Source organism: Suncus etruscus, chromosome 12 (assembly GCF_024139225.1).
Source record: "Suncus etruscus isolate mSunEtr1 chromosome 12, mSunEtr1.pri.cur, whole genome shotgun sequence".
In the NCBI taxonomy this organism is placed as follows: Eukaryota; Metazoa; Chordata; class Mammalia; order Eulipotyphla; family Soricidae; genus Suncus; species Suncus etruscus.
The window spans coordinates 23,154,817-23,170,177 of record NC_064859.1 but is presented as its reverse complement, the minus strand read 5'-3'; the positions used below and the strand labels follow the sequence as shown (position 1 = coordinate 23,170,177).

At 40.1% G+C, this 15,361-nt stretch overlaps 1 non-coding gene across 1 annotated transcript; it reads right to left on the bottom strand.

The window, feature by feature from the left end:
• Window positions 1-13,281: 13,281 nt before the first annotated feature.
• Window positions 13,282-13,388, bottom strand: LOC126025190 (U6 spliceosomal RNA). Its single transcript, XR_007501233.1, has one exon. It is a non-coding gene; the product is annotated as a U6 spliceosomal RNA (small nuclear RNA).
• Between the last annotated feature and the right edge of the window lie 1,973 nt (window positions 13,389-15,361).

The following is a 15,361-nucleotide window of genomic DNA, read 5'->3' as shown; positions in this document are numbered from 1 at the left end:
TCAGCTTATGTGTGATGTCAACAAGAAAAGCTAAGTCCATGAGCCATTTGTGATCACTCAACTCAGAAACAGCATTCCCATCCTTCTCCATGAAGGCTTTCACTTCTCTCAACTCAAAAAATCTTTTCAGGACATTTCCCCTGCTGAGCCAACATACCTTGGTGAAATAGAGCACATCTCCATATTCGACTCCATTTCCTCTAAAAAAGCACGGAACCTCCTGTGCTTTAAGCCCCTGGATCTGATTTGGTTGATGCATTTTACAACAGACATCACATTGTCACATGGCAGGCATTTACTGCAAAGGGCCTGCTGATGGATAATGCAGTGAAGAGCAATGGCCTTCTCTACACCCTCCTCTTCAAGTTTTTTTTGAACAAGTGCCACCAGTCCATTTTTCCTCCCTGTCATTGATGGCGCTCCATCGGTTATTATTCTAACAAACCTCTTCCATGGCAAACCTGCATTCTCAATGGCATCACACAGATGCCGAAATATCTCATTAGTGGTGGTCTGGCCATGCATTGGAATTATTGTGAGCAGCTCCTCTGTCAGTTCGAAATTGCAATCAACACCATGGACATAAATTGTGAGCTGCACAGTGTCTGTTATATCTGTGCCCTCATCAAGAGCAACTGAGTATGCATCAAAACATTTGGCTTTCTCACACAGTTGATGATAAATGTCACTTGACATGTCAAAAATGCGCTCTGCCACAGTGTTGGCAGAAAGGCTGATTTTGCTAAACTGACCTTTCTTTTCTGGACAGATAATACTTGCAGCCTGTAACATGTATTTTTCAACAAACTCTCCTTCTGTGAATGGTTTCCCTGCCTTAGCAATCATCTCACTAACCATGTAACTAGCTTCGACTGATGCAACATTCTCTTTGGTTGCTTTCTTGAAGAAATCTTGTTACCTCATTAGACATGCTTTAAGACTGGCAACCCACTTGGATCTCTCATTCCCTTGATATTTTGCACATTCATCAGCATGTTTAGTTGAATAATGGCATTTCAAGTTGTATTCCTTGTGTTCTGCAACTTTCTCTGAGCAAATAAGACATGTGGGGATGCTCCTGTGCTCAACAAAGAAATACTGCGTCTCCCATTTTTCCTGAAATTGTCTGTGCTCGTCATCAATCTTTCTCTTCACTGCAGGCTTTGATGAAGTCATGATGAAGGTATGACAAAATCTAATTCTGTAATAAACTTCTCTCCCTTCTCTCCCTTAGGCCTCCGATAATGCAAGGGACAGCGATCCGGAGCAGCGGAAATGCGTTGCTCTAGGCGCAAAGTATTCGTGATTATTCGCTTACCGAATATTTGCAATAAAAAATCGCATTAGTAAGAAAAAAAATCGCATTAAACATTTGCATACCCTGAACGGAACTGCTTGGGGTATGTGAATGTTTAATGTGATTTTTTCTTACTAATGTGATTTTTATTGCGATTATTCGATAAGCGAATAATTGTGAATACTGTGATATTTGAAGGCTGGCTGCAGGCCACAAAATGTTGTGCAGAGGGCCGCAAATGGCCCGTGGGACGTGAGTTTGAGGCCCTTGACTTATGGGATGCTAGCATTCATTACACTTTAGAGATTTGAGATATGCTTGCACAATTGTGCTTGTCCTCTTCCAATTCTACTCATTGTGAGAACATGCTTTGGGTAGATCTTACTCTTCAGAGGAAGAGAAAGATACCACACTGACACAGGCCTTACCTTGCAGTAACCCAGATATACTTGACCCACAGATGCATGAGTGGGAGAAAATTACTGCAGTCTTAAACCATTGACTTTTGGAGTGGTTGTGCAGTTAATAGAATTGCTAGTGGACACCCTCTTACCAAGAGGCACAGTTAGTAATCCAGGAAAATCTAATAGAAAAACAGTATTTGGCATTATTTGGCTTCCATAGGAACTATGATTTCTCCTTTATACTGCTTTGCTATCTTTAGAGATGAAATATGTCCTCGTTGTTGCAAGCTGGTTCCAGTACCATAGACACCATGTCCATGTTCCAGGCCTGAAGTGAAAGGAAAGACCAAGGATGGAGTGAAGACTAATTTGCACAAAAGCTGAGATGAAATATGCCAGGTGAGTCCTTTTCTTCAATAAGCTTTCTCAGAAGCCCAACCCACTTTACTTTGTTTTATTGTGTTGCTTCCATTGATGTTTCATTGTCCATAACACTGTCTTAATGCCACCCTAGCTGCAAGGGATTCTAGGAAACAGCAATTTTAATGTATGATGTTGTTTCCCAGGACTGACTTAAGGTTCTGTTGTAAGGAAGAGGAGGAAAGATTTGAGTCAGATTCACTGACAATCTAAATTGTTCTAGGGAGTGTACTAAGAAGTTGGGAGTACAGCTGAATTAAGGCTCCTGGCCAAACAGCAGTGAGAGAGCTCAGTATAATAGGGTTGTGTCTTCTTTACTACTGTGCTGCATTCTGGAGCAATCTGAATAGATTTGCATACATCCATTATGAAAAATTTTCAGGAGTCTTTTCTCCTCTAACATCTCATCTTCACCTTTCCCGGCAGAGCCCCATTTTCCTGAGATGTATTAGCAGCAGTTCATCTTGGCTAAATTTTTTGAGGACTGAGTGAAAATAGAGCTTAGAAAAATGCTTCTCTTTCTCTAAGTTTTTGCTACTCTTGAGATAAAGAAAGGAGTTGGCCTAGGATGTCAACTGAGGTGAAGATCAGGGAGTGTGGGGTCCATATGGAGACCTGATGGTGTGAGCTAATGGTGACTCTCAGAGAGGCCAGGCAATTCTGTATAATACTCCCAGCCCTGGGTACATAGCTCTCACACTTCATTCCTGTTCAGGCCCATTCATATCTCCTTTTCTCTTTCATTGACCTAATCTGGACATCCTACCTAGAAACATTACTTATTCCATATTCTTAGGGTCCATGCTTGGGATTTTCAAAGTATATTTCAACCTTGATACTGAAATATCCTAGATCTCCATGACTAACAATTTGGGTTGAACAAGAGAAAGCAATGGGATGAAAATATATCTATGGAAATAGATAGCTTAGATCCTATGAGCTTCCCCAGTAAGCATGCTATTTCAATACTTGAATGTAATATGATAAAAGCAAGGGGGAGCCTAACCCAGTTAGAGGTGCCTGACCTGATTGAAGGGGAGGACAGCTGGGCAGAGACAAAATGAGCCTCTTTTATAATTATTTATTGGCATTCATGTTATGCCAGGCGCTGTCCTTGGTGCTGGGACAAAAGGCGTGAACCAGGTGCATGGTAGAGGGTACTGCCTGGGCAGAAAGATAACTTGTGTGGGGGTATAAAAAGATCTGAATCCTTGAGGGGAAAGGAGTGATGCAAAGTGGGTATAGGAACAAAGAGTAAGTGAATGTTTCCAAACATGGTGTTGATATGGCAGAAAAAAAAGACCTCTCAGGTAGGACCTTTGAGGACATTCTTAAGAACTTGGGCTTCATTTTAAGATTTGGGAAAGAGCACAAGTGGGTTTTAAAGCATGATTGGGGTGGATGTTTGAACTCAGAAAACTGACTCCAAAGGTAATGTTTCAAATGAGTCGGAGGTGCACATGGCAGGAACAGTTAGTGATATGCCCATAGGGTACTGCAGGGCTTCCTCCCAAGCCAGAAACAACAGACATGGGGTCATGGACACAGAGGGGACAGATGCTTCAAGGCAGAGAAACTATGGGTGTGTGTCTTCTCTTTTTCAGAAATTCAGCAAGGCAGAGTCCCTGTTCCTTCCTCAACCCAAGCCCTATCACACTGTCCTTCTGAGGATCTAGGCTTGATCTAGGCTAGTCCAAAGGAAGAAATTTAGCAGAAAGTGGAGAGATGGGAGTGAGAGGAAGTAAGAGAAAGTAGCCAAGGGCCAAAGTAAGTGAGTTCTGGGCTGAAAGGATCAGAGCGAGGACACCAGCTAGGGGAGCAGGTTCAAGCGCCCTGCAGGCCACTCACTGCAATCTCCCATCTTTCCTCCCGCAAACTAGCAAAACTCCTTCTCTGCAGGTCTTAGGAATCTTCACGTCAAATAGGTCAACCATGATTAGGCTGCTTCAGTTCTGCCTGTAACCTCCTGCTAATGATCTGTGGCAGTGCACTGTGGAGAGGCCCCTAACTTACCTTATACTCCTGCTCCAGACCAGACAGACTCCCCTCTCTGGCCCCCTAATACTGTGCCTCCTGCAGATCCCTGCCCACAGCCTCCGTCTGGCCTTCAAGGCATCGCTGCATTTTCTTTGGCTGGTGTGTTTTCCTCTTTCCACGTACCTGGTTGGCTTCCAGGATCAGCCAGGCTCAGACTTGGCTACATGGAACTAGAGATAGACACAGTCCCTCTATTATTTAATTGAATGAAATTTAAAAGGGGGGTGCTAAAGAATGACTCTTGGCTAGGGTGGTACCTCCCAAGCCAAGAGACCCCACCAAAGACCCTGGGAGCTTGGACAGGAAGTGGCTAACAGGGACGGTTCTTTTAAACCCCAAAGCATCCCTTCCCCCACCCCAGGTCCTGGCAGGCGCCAGGCCTCCTGGGCTGCCCTCTACTTCCCACCTCCCAGACCTCCCTTGCTCCCAACCCCCCTGGGCTGCAGTCTCGCCAAGCCCTGGCAGTGACACATAACTCAGCCCCCGCCTGGGGCCCTCCCAGCTCCAACGACCTCTGGATGGCCCCCACCCTCAGGCCCACCACACACTATGGGCTGTTCCAACAGAAATTCCCTAGCACTGTGGAAAGAGGAAATGGGGGGGGGTGAGCAAGGAGTGGGGTGGAGGGGGAATAACTTGAGATGGAACCAAGTTCTGAAGGAGACAGAATGGAGGGAAGGAGGAGGAGGCAAGGACTGCCTGACTTGGCTGGGAGCACCTCTGGGCCATGCATATGGGACTTGTCAGGCTGTACTCATGGCTTCCTACTCCCCTGCAACAGCCACCAGCTCTTGTCTTGTCCTAGACTTGGCTCAGTCTTCAGCCCCATTGCCTCTTGAGGAAAAAAAATGGTCATTGGAGTTGGCAAACATCTGAGGCTGGATCCACAGGAGGAACTCCTCCCACAGGAGAGAGCACCACTCTCACCACTGTGTCCAGAGAACTTGGTGCTTCTTCTCTCTTCCAGACCTCCAAATCCCCAAATATGTACTTCCCCACTTTCAGAAACTTCCACATTCTGCTGCCCTCTCCTGCCCTGAAAAGCCTTTTGCCCTTAGTGTCCTGTGCCCTGTCTTTCAGTGCCTTGATGATGTTATGAAGTGATTTCCAAGAGTTTTCTGGTGGTCAAACTATTTACCACTCCAAAATATCACCTTGTTCGGAAGGATTCTTTATTTTTGTAGTCTTTTCATTTTTTTAAAATAATCTTTTCATCGAATAACTGTGAGATGCACAGTTACAAAGTTGTTCATGATTGAGTTTTAGTCATACATTGTTCATCCATCCCTTAACAAGTGCACATTTCCACCAATGTCAACAGTCCTCCCCCCTCCTCTGCAGCTTACCTTTATGGTAGACATTTTTCTTCTTCCTGGTTTCCCTTTTTTTCCTTTTAGGCATTGTGGCTTGCAATATTGTTGTTGAAGATGTATAATGAGTAACATTTAACTCCTTTCAGCACCCGGTTCTTGTCCAGAGTGATCATTTATAAGTATCATTGCCACACTGGTCCCTTCTCTGCTTTATCTGCACTCCCTCTTTGTGAAGCTTCCTATCATGGAGCAGTACAATCATTCTGCATCTCTTCCTCTCCTTCTGACTCATTTCATTCAGCATAATACTTCCCATTCTTGTCTATGTATAAGCAAATTTTATGACTTTGTTTTTCCTAATTGCTGTGTAATATAGAATATCCATCTTTATTTCTGAGGTGGTGGTGGGTCCCTGATATGGCTGCATCAGGAACAGAGCCATACATCTTGCCTTTTACCTGATAAAAAGTAAAGTGAATAGCTCTTCCTGGGCAGGAACCTAATTCCTGGCCCAGGAGCCTGGGCTACAGCAGGCTCTCACCAGCCTTGCCAAGGGCAGGACCAGTGCTACTAGGGGCATGATGAGCTAAACAAACTGTAAAGTAATGTATTCAGTGATCCACATGAAGGCATAAATGACTCAGAACCTCATTCATCTCCCTAAAAAATGGTAGCCCATTAATGAAAATGTGCTTAATAAAGAAGGACAAATGGGGCCAGAGAGATGGCATGGAGGTAGGGTGATTGCCTTGCATACAGAAGGACAGTGGTTCGAACCCCAGTGTCCCATATGGTCTTCTGAGTCTGCCAGGAGTGATTTCTGAGTGTAGAGCCAGGAGTAACCCTGACCGCTGCTGGGTGTGACCCAAAAACCAAAAATATAAAAAATAAAAATATAAAGAAGGACAAAATGGAGACTCGCTCAAATTGGAATGAAGAAAAATCTTCCAAAACTGGATGTGGTGATTACATAACTAAGAATTTACCCCCCCAAATTATTGTTGCCAAGTGAATTTCATGGCATAAAAATTGTACCTCAGCAAATCCATGAAGGCAAAAGATGTTCTTGTTCTGTGTCCTCAATCTGTGAGTCCTGTGGTGACATGGGGAACAGAGAAAGGGAAACTTCTGGAGAAACACTGATTTCCCTTACACAGTGACCTTCAAAGCATAGTGCTGAAAGGGCTATTTCACTCTCTTATGGTTGTGTCTTGAAGCATAAGTAGGTCAACATCCTACACTATTCACAACCCAACCACACCTGGGCATACTGTACTGGGGAATGAAAGACATTCTGACCCTTGGCTTTGATCCCCATGTGACTCCTAATTGATCAGAATCAGAAGGTACCTACATATTATTATTTATGTGTATTCATATATGGATATGAACAAGTGTGAATAATGACAAGGGTATGATATATGTGAGTGTGGTCTGTTCTTTACAAACCTCCAACAGAAGCTTATCACACCCTGGTTGGTAGGGATTATACCATGAACTGATAAAACATCCAATTCAAATGCTTTATTTGCTATTCTTGGGACTACTATCATATTTTTATTTTTATTTGTTTAGGAATCTTTTTACACTAGTAAGTCTTGTATTAAGTATTCTGTGCCCCCTATATGAATGTCTTTTCTGGTATACAATTGCTTTTACTACTATTTTTGAGTTATCAGGAAAGGCCACTCTTGATGTTCACAGTTCTCTTGGGGGACCAGTCTCATGGTTTTTAAAGCTTCCACTTGCCAAATGCACTGTATTTCCTTGTTTTTCCTCCCTGCCAGCTTCAAGTGGACATGAAAAGAGAAGAGAGACTGTCTAATGAAGACAATTTAATCCTTAAGTGACTTTTGCCCAGATTTAAAAATATCTAAGGACCCCATGCAGATGTGACACAAATTCAATCGTCCCAAGGGCTGTCTTTATGACAAAGTCACTTTTTTTGTATACTTGGTGCTGGGGGTGGAGACTGATCCAATGGGACATTTCTAGGCCCTTGGAATCTACCTTGAAGATGAAAAAAAGCCAAGAAGTTTCTTTGTGCTTCATTTAGAGCCTGTGGGAGCAGCCCATTCTGATACTTCAAACTGAGCCCCAAGGTCATGCAGGTTATGTCAACTTACTCAAGTAAGTCTAAGCACTTCCCTGGTGAAGGCAGCAGGTCTAGATAGATAAACAATTTCTTTGAAAGTAAGAGTCTTCTTGGAAGAGAAAAAGAGATCCTTGCCAGGTTTCCTTTAGCTTCCTCAACCCCAATTCCTGTGTTGACATGCATCCTGACCCCAGTATTGTGCAGAGGGTGTGTTCTGGCAGAAATGCAGGGCTGAGGCAACCTTCCTAGATTCTAGACTGTTTCCTTTCTGCAATTCTTTCTCCTTTCCCAAAAAATGATACCAAAATTGCACTTTATTCACCAAATTTAATTATTTTTGGTCATTACAATGGTTCTCCTTTTACTGTTTTTTTAAATGAAAGTAAAAGATTTTTATAAGCCCCTAAAATAATAAGCCTTTTCTGTTCAATTAACTAAATGATAAAGAGGGCCTGTCTCTCTGGGGATGCCTCTAGAAATTGACTCAACTATATGGTCTAAGGGCAGGTTCATAGACTGTGGTTCTAACTACTAGGCTCTGCTCTGAGCCAGCCTCAGAATAGAGAAGGCCTCATAGTCAGCCTAATGGAGGAGGTGCTACTAATCTCAAAGACACAGATTCTTCTCCATGTGCCCTTAGCAGGACATGGGTGTGTGTGTAGCAATATGCTAGATACCTGTAATATTTCTAATCATGAACAAGAGAAGGAGAAAGGCCTTTCTATACTTGCTGTGACACAAACACTTCTGTCTAGACTCATACAGTTAAGTACTGATGGGGCTGAGCTTACAGAGTTGGACCTACCTGGGGCAGACTACTGCTGCTAGAGGGAGTCAAGGGTGCTTGGAGATGGAGGTGGGGCATTTTGGCTTGTTTGTCAGAAGCTACCTCATCCTCTGGTCAGGCCTCATTTTGGATCTTTGAGAAAACAGGCTCTAAATTTCAACACTACTGACATTTGTAGCTGACTAATTGCTGGGAGGGAGGGTCTTTACTAAGCTTGTGAGAGATTTAGCTTTGTGTCAGTCTCTACATCCCAACAGTAATCTTCCTTTCCATGCTGCATAAACAGGAACCACCCTAGTCCTTGCCAAATGGTCACTAGGAACAAAATCACTCTCTTTGAAAACTGAAGTCTAAGATAAGTTCGAAATTTTAGGATGCTCCAAAGTTTAAGATTAGTCACAGTGTTACCTCAAATATTACAAAACCCTTTGATGTTGCTCTGTGCCCTCCCTCCCTTCCCCTCTTTTTAAAAAATCTAAGCAGAGCTCTAAAAGATTTTTTGTGGAATAAGACTTAGAGAGTTTTACAAACAATCACTCGTTTGTTTCCAAGTTAGGGGGCATGCTTTGGTACCTTTCTGTACCCTCTGTTGGACTGTAAATTATTTGCTACAATGAGTGCCAATCATCAACCTATTAGAGATGAATTGGTGGGTCTCTTTGTGTTCTAATTTAGTGATATTCGACAAAGAGGTAGAAATTTGTGTTTTTAGATATTAGGGGCAGAACAATTTCTTAAAAGACTTTGTCAGTCATGCACATTTTGGAAGGTTACAATTTTCAAAATTTACCTTTACAGAAAGATATGTGCAAATTCTAGTGATGCTGACTTCTTTGCAATAGACACCCATTAAAACTTGTTAAATTTATTATTTTCTCAAGAGAAAAATAATGCTCTGATAAGAACTGCAGATGATTTAGACTTATAAACTGTGTAGCTCATGAGAATAAGGATGCCCTCCAATTCTAGCAGTTAGTCCCGCTGATTCAGAATGGAAGAAAAGGTGAAGACATTGGCTGCCTCAGAAGACAGACAGCAAGGATAAAGGGATGACAGATGTTTCTAGGGATTTCAGGGGGCAGGACTAGCTGCCTCCCATTTGGGTAAAAAAGATTCTCAAACAAGCTAGGACACATTCTTTGTGGCCAGACACCTACTACTGTACTCCAGAAACTATTTGCAAGTAAACTGCAAATAAATAAATATTTGCAAATTGATATACTCTGTTAACTAGGCAAGAAAATAACCCATTAGATGTTGAGTTTAGGCAGAGACTGTAGAGAAATGAAGGCAGGCAGGTGAGTCAAGGCTCAACCATAAGTCAGGCAGGTAATATATGGCACAAATTCCTGAGGGGGGACTCTTATTTTATTACAATAATTGAAGACATGCATATTTATCACTACAATTTTTGAGATGGAAGTAAAGAATTTTGAGAAAAGGGTTGTAATTTTTGTGACCACACAAAGATGTCCTGTGGACAAGGAATACTTCTCTCATAGCATTTAGTGGTGGACTTCAGATGGGCCCTTTCATTTAGTTGGCTTTTAATATAAATTTAGTTGGTATGTAACAAAATATATAAAGTATTAGTATACAATTTGGTAAAATTTTGCATTCAGATAGCTCGATATAACTGTTATTGAATATTCAGATCTTTTTTCAACCTAGGAAAGTTTTACTTCCCTTGTTTGTGATGAATTTCCTTGGTTCTCATTTCTTCCTCAGTAATATCAATTATCTGCATATTGATTCCTTGTTCTTTCCTTTAATGGTGCCATGTTCCCTTTCTTTTTCTCTATTTTCAATAGGCCTCTTTTTTTTTTTTTGCAAGGAAGCCTTATAAAAATAGTGAACAGGAAGTACAGAGAGTTTCCATATATTTCTTCCACCAAGATACATGCATCTACACTCCCACTAGAGTGTCACATTTGTTACAAAAAATGAACATATATTGACAGAGTGAAGATTAGTATGTAGAGTGAGGATTAATTCTTGTTATTTCACTTTTTGTGAGTTTTTACAAATATGTGATGATCTGTATCCATCTATACTATATTATGTATTTATTATATTATCATAGAATGGCCTTACCTTTCTGTCTCCCCAATCCATTATGCTCTGCCTGTCCTAATTTTTCTCTAACATCATTCAGCAATCATTAAGCTTATTATCTTCAGAGACTTTTCTTTTTCAGAACATGGGGATTGTGTAGTATGGAGACTTTTCATATTAGCTTCTTTATCTTAGACACATGCATTTAAATTTTCTTGGTATCTTTTCATGAGTTCATGTCTGATCTTGTGGAATAATAGCCCGTTGTTTACTTATTTTCTTATTGAGTATCATCTTGATTTGTTATACATTATGGCAGCCCTGAGTTAAAAATAAATTATGAACTTCCTTGCATCGGGTTTTGTGTGGTTATTTGCTTTCTTTTAAATTTTTTAATTGATATTTTGTGGTTTTAAATGCTTTTAATAATGTTTTCTCATGAACATAAGTTCCAATACCAACCCATCATCAAAAACGGGAAATATGTTTTCAATTTATTTTGATAAATGCCAAGAGGTACCAATACTGGGTTATGTTTTAAAAGTATGTTTAGGAATCTGAGAGATTATGGATTTATTTGAGTTATAAGAGATTTTGCATATTTTAGATAAGTATCAGCTATATAAGTGCATATATATAGCTAATATTTTCTCCCACTATGTGAATTTTCATTCCCATGCCAGTTTCACAGAGCACGTGTTTTTAAATTCAATGAAGTGCAACTTTTCCTATATTTCTTTCATTTATCCTGCCTTAGGTATTGTATCTAAGGAGTCAGTGCCATATTCAAGGTCTTCTAGTTTTTCTTATGATATGTTCGAAGAGATTTTACAATTGTATCTTTTTATTTTTGGCTTTTGGGTCATCCTCTGCTGTGCTCAGGGTTTATTCCTGGCTTTTTGCTTAGGGATCACTCCTGACAGGCTTCAGAGGACCGTATGGAATGCCAGAGATTTAACCTTACTCATAGTACTATATCCCTGGACCTTACAGTTTTGCTTTTGTACATATAGATCTATTACCCACTTTCATTTCATTTTTGTATAGGTTGAAAGTTTATATTAGAGTATTTTTCATGTGAATGTCCGTTGTTCAACACAATTTATTGGAAAAAATCTTTTCTCCATTGCATTTAATTTGTTTCTTTGTCTTGCTCAATTGATTATATTGACAAGAGTCTATATCTGGGCCCTCCGGACCCTCTTCTATTTTATTAATCTATTTGTCTCTTCTTAAATTAATAATATATTGTGCTAATAACTGTAGTTTTATAGTATAAATACTGTAGCTTTGAAGTCTGGTAGTATGATTCTCCAAATTTATTCTATAATATTGTATAGGCTATTCTAATGTTTTCATTATTTTTATAATATATTTATTTAAACATCTTGATTACAAATATGATTGTGATTAGGTTTTAGTCATGTAAAGAACACCCCCCTTCATCAGTGCAAAATTCTTACCACCAATGTCCCAAATCTCCCTCCATCCCATCCGACCCCCACCTGTACTCTAGACAGGCTTTCCTGTTCCCTCATTCATTCACATGGTTATGGTACTTCTCAGTGTAGTTATTTCTATAATTGCACTCACCACTCTTTGTGGTGAGCTTCATTAAGTGAGCTGGAAGTTCCAGCCCTCCTCTTTTTGTCTCTGAGGATTATTGAAAAAATGACTTTTATTTTTCTTAAAACTCATAGATGAGTGAGACTATTCTGTGTCTATCTCTCTCCCTCTGACTTATTTCATTCAGCATAATAGATTTCATGTACATCGATGTATAGGAAATTTTCATGATTTCATCTCTCCTGATGGCTGCATAATATTCCATTGTGTATATGTACCACAGTTTCTTTAGCCATTCATCTGTTGACGGGTATCTTGGTTGTTTCCAGAGCCTGGCTATTGTGAATAGTGCTGCAATAAATATAGGTGTGAGGAAGGGATTTTGTATTGTATCCTTGTGTACCTAGGGTATATCCCTAGGAGTGGAATAGCTGGGTTGAATGGGAGCTCAATTTCCAGTTTTTGGAGGAATCTCCATATCGCTTTCCATAGAAGTTGGACTAGATGGCATTCTCACCAGCAGTGGATAAGAGTTCTTTTCTCTCCACATCCCCACCAGCACTGATTGTTCTCATTCTTTGTGATGTGTGCCAATCTTTGTGGTGTGAGATGGTATCTCATCGTTGTTTTGATTTGCATCTCCCTGATGATTAGTGATGAGGAGCATTTTTTCATGTGCCTTTTGGCCATTTGTATTTCTTTTTTTTTATCAAAGTGTTCATTTCTTCTCCCCATTTTTTGATGGGATTAGATGTTTTTTCTTGTAAAGTTCTGTCAGTGCCCTGTATATTTTGGATATTAACCCTTATCTGATGGGTATTGGGTGAATAGTTTCTCCTACGTGGTGGGTGGCTCTTGTATCCTGGGCACCATTTCTTTTGAGGTTCAGAAGCTTCTCAGCTTAATGTATTCTCATCTGTTTATCTCTGCTTCCACTTGTTTGGAAAGTGCAGTTTCCTCCTTGAAGATGCCTTTAGTCTCAATGTCATGGAGTGTTTTACCTATGTGTTGTTCTATATACCTTATGGTATCAGGTCTGATATCAAGGTCTTTAATCCATTTGGATTTTACCTTCATACATGATGTTAACTGGGGGTCTATGTTCGCTTTTTTGCAAGTGGCTAACCAGTTCTTCCAGCACCACTTGTTGAAAAGGTTTTCCCTGCTCCACTTAGGATTTCTTGCTCCTTTGTCAAAAATGTCTGGGGAACATTCTCTGAGAACTCAAGCCTATTCCACTGATCTGAGGGTCTGTCTTTATTCCAATACCATGCTGTTTTGATAACTATTGCTTTGTAGTACAGTTTAAAAATATGGAACACTTCACAGATTTGTGTGTCATCCTTGCCCAGTGGCCATGCTAATCTTTTCCATATCGTTCCAATTTTAGTATATGTGCTACCAAAGTGGGCACTAATGTTTTCATTCTTTTATAAACTTTAAAATAAGTCTTCCAATGTCCGTAGAACAACTCTGTGAATTTTGATTAGGTTTGTCTTTAAATATTTATATCAAGTTGCAAAGAAATGATGGGCTTATAATATTAAATTTTTCTGTTTACAAAGATTCATGTTGTTTTCAAATTATTTTATCTTATTCTTTTTCCTAACATTCTGAGAAAAATCAAATATTTTCCACATCTTAGATTCTATTTTCTTCAGTGTTAAATCCAATCCTCATTTCTATTTCTTTTTTTTTGTTTGTTTGTTTGTTTTTGGGCCACACCCATTTGACACTCAGGGGTTACTCCTGGCTATGCGCTCAGAAATTGCCCCTGGCTTGGGGGGACCATATGGGATGCTGGGGGATCAAACCGCGGTTCGTCCTAGCTACAAGGCAGATACCCTACCTCTAGCGCCATCTTCCTGGCCCCCTCATTTCTATTTCTAATGATTTTAGGACATCTATAGTTCAAGATTCAGTTTCCTTACTAGTTCCTAATCCTCAAAACTCCTCTTTTAAACTTTGTATTTTATCCCTTTCATCTTTGTTTAATATTTCATCATCTCATTTGATTTTTATTGAGTTCACATTTTTAAAAAGTATCTGGGAGTACAAAGTGGCTATGTCCTAATATTTCTTTTATTCCTTGTACTAAAATTTTGACAAATGTGTTTTTGTCATCTGTCTCTTGACAATGGCATACTTTTGTTCACAGAATCTCTTTGGGTCATGCTGAGTTCTTGGACTTCCTCCTAAGGATAAAGCAACAAGATCTACTATTTGCCAAGTCAGTCACAACCAATGAGAGGAATCCTTAATTCCTATCACATTTACTTGATTGCTATTCAAATCCTGCTGCCAGGGCTTAATTTGGAGAAGTGATTGGTCAGAATTTTCAGATCAACACAAAGTAGAAAAAAAGACCAATCTGTGAGCAGTTACAGCAAAGGAAATATGTCTCTTGGATATTACTTCAGTGTTTGAAGGAACAGTTTTCTGCCTTTTTCATGTTAGATCTTGCCTTCCAATTAGGTATAAGCTCCAGTTAAATGCAGTCACCTTCCATAGATCATTACCCGCTCTAGCAGGGACTAACTTTCTCTGGAAGTCTCTTATTCCTCAAATCCTAGGTTTTCTTGTGCCTCTTATACAAGGCAATGCTGTATGATATGGAAGGAGTTCAGGTGGCTTGTTCCTCATCTGCCCCCAATTCATCCTCTTCTTTTGCCCTCATCCTTCAAATTCAGGAGCAGAAATAGTATGTTATTTTCTTTCTCTAACTTCTCTCAAGGTTATATCTCAAGCAGGATCAAAACAGATAAGCCTTGCTCCTCTCCTCAAGCAGTACTCTCTCAGAGTCCCCTAGATTTTAGTGGTGCTTTGCCATGTTATCCATGATTCTGAACATTTCCCACTTCTATGCCTTCAAAGTTTCAATTATTCTGATGAGAATCTCAGGTTGATATGGTGAACTATAAGAATTGGACATTTCTACTCACCTCATTACCTTATTCAGTGCTAGTTTTCTTGGCTTATTCATCTTATTTTCCAGAAAGGTCATATCTTAACAAATTTGGCCCAAGTCTCATTATCCTGTTATTGACTTCAAATTAAGCTCATTTCATTTTATTCTCCCTCTCTTGTACTGGGTCCATAACCCACCAATACAAGTTATATTTTCATGTTCATAAAGATGATCAAATGTTCTAGTCTATCATACATCATTTGTCAGCCTAAGGGAATTATAAGCAAAATGCAATGGAAACTGATAGGTATGGCTGCATCAAAGATATTTCCTCAGAGAGGAAAAGGTCTGGTATTCTGGGGGAAAGTACTGAACACGCTTCCAATTCCACAGTTAATAATCTAGAATTCCCAGGAAAATAGTCTTCCTTTTAGGGGGTCTCACTTTCTTCCTTTGTTAAATGACAGCATTGAATTTCC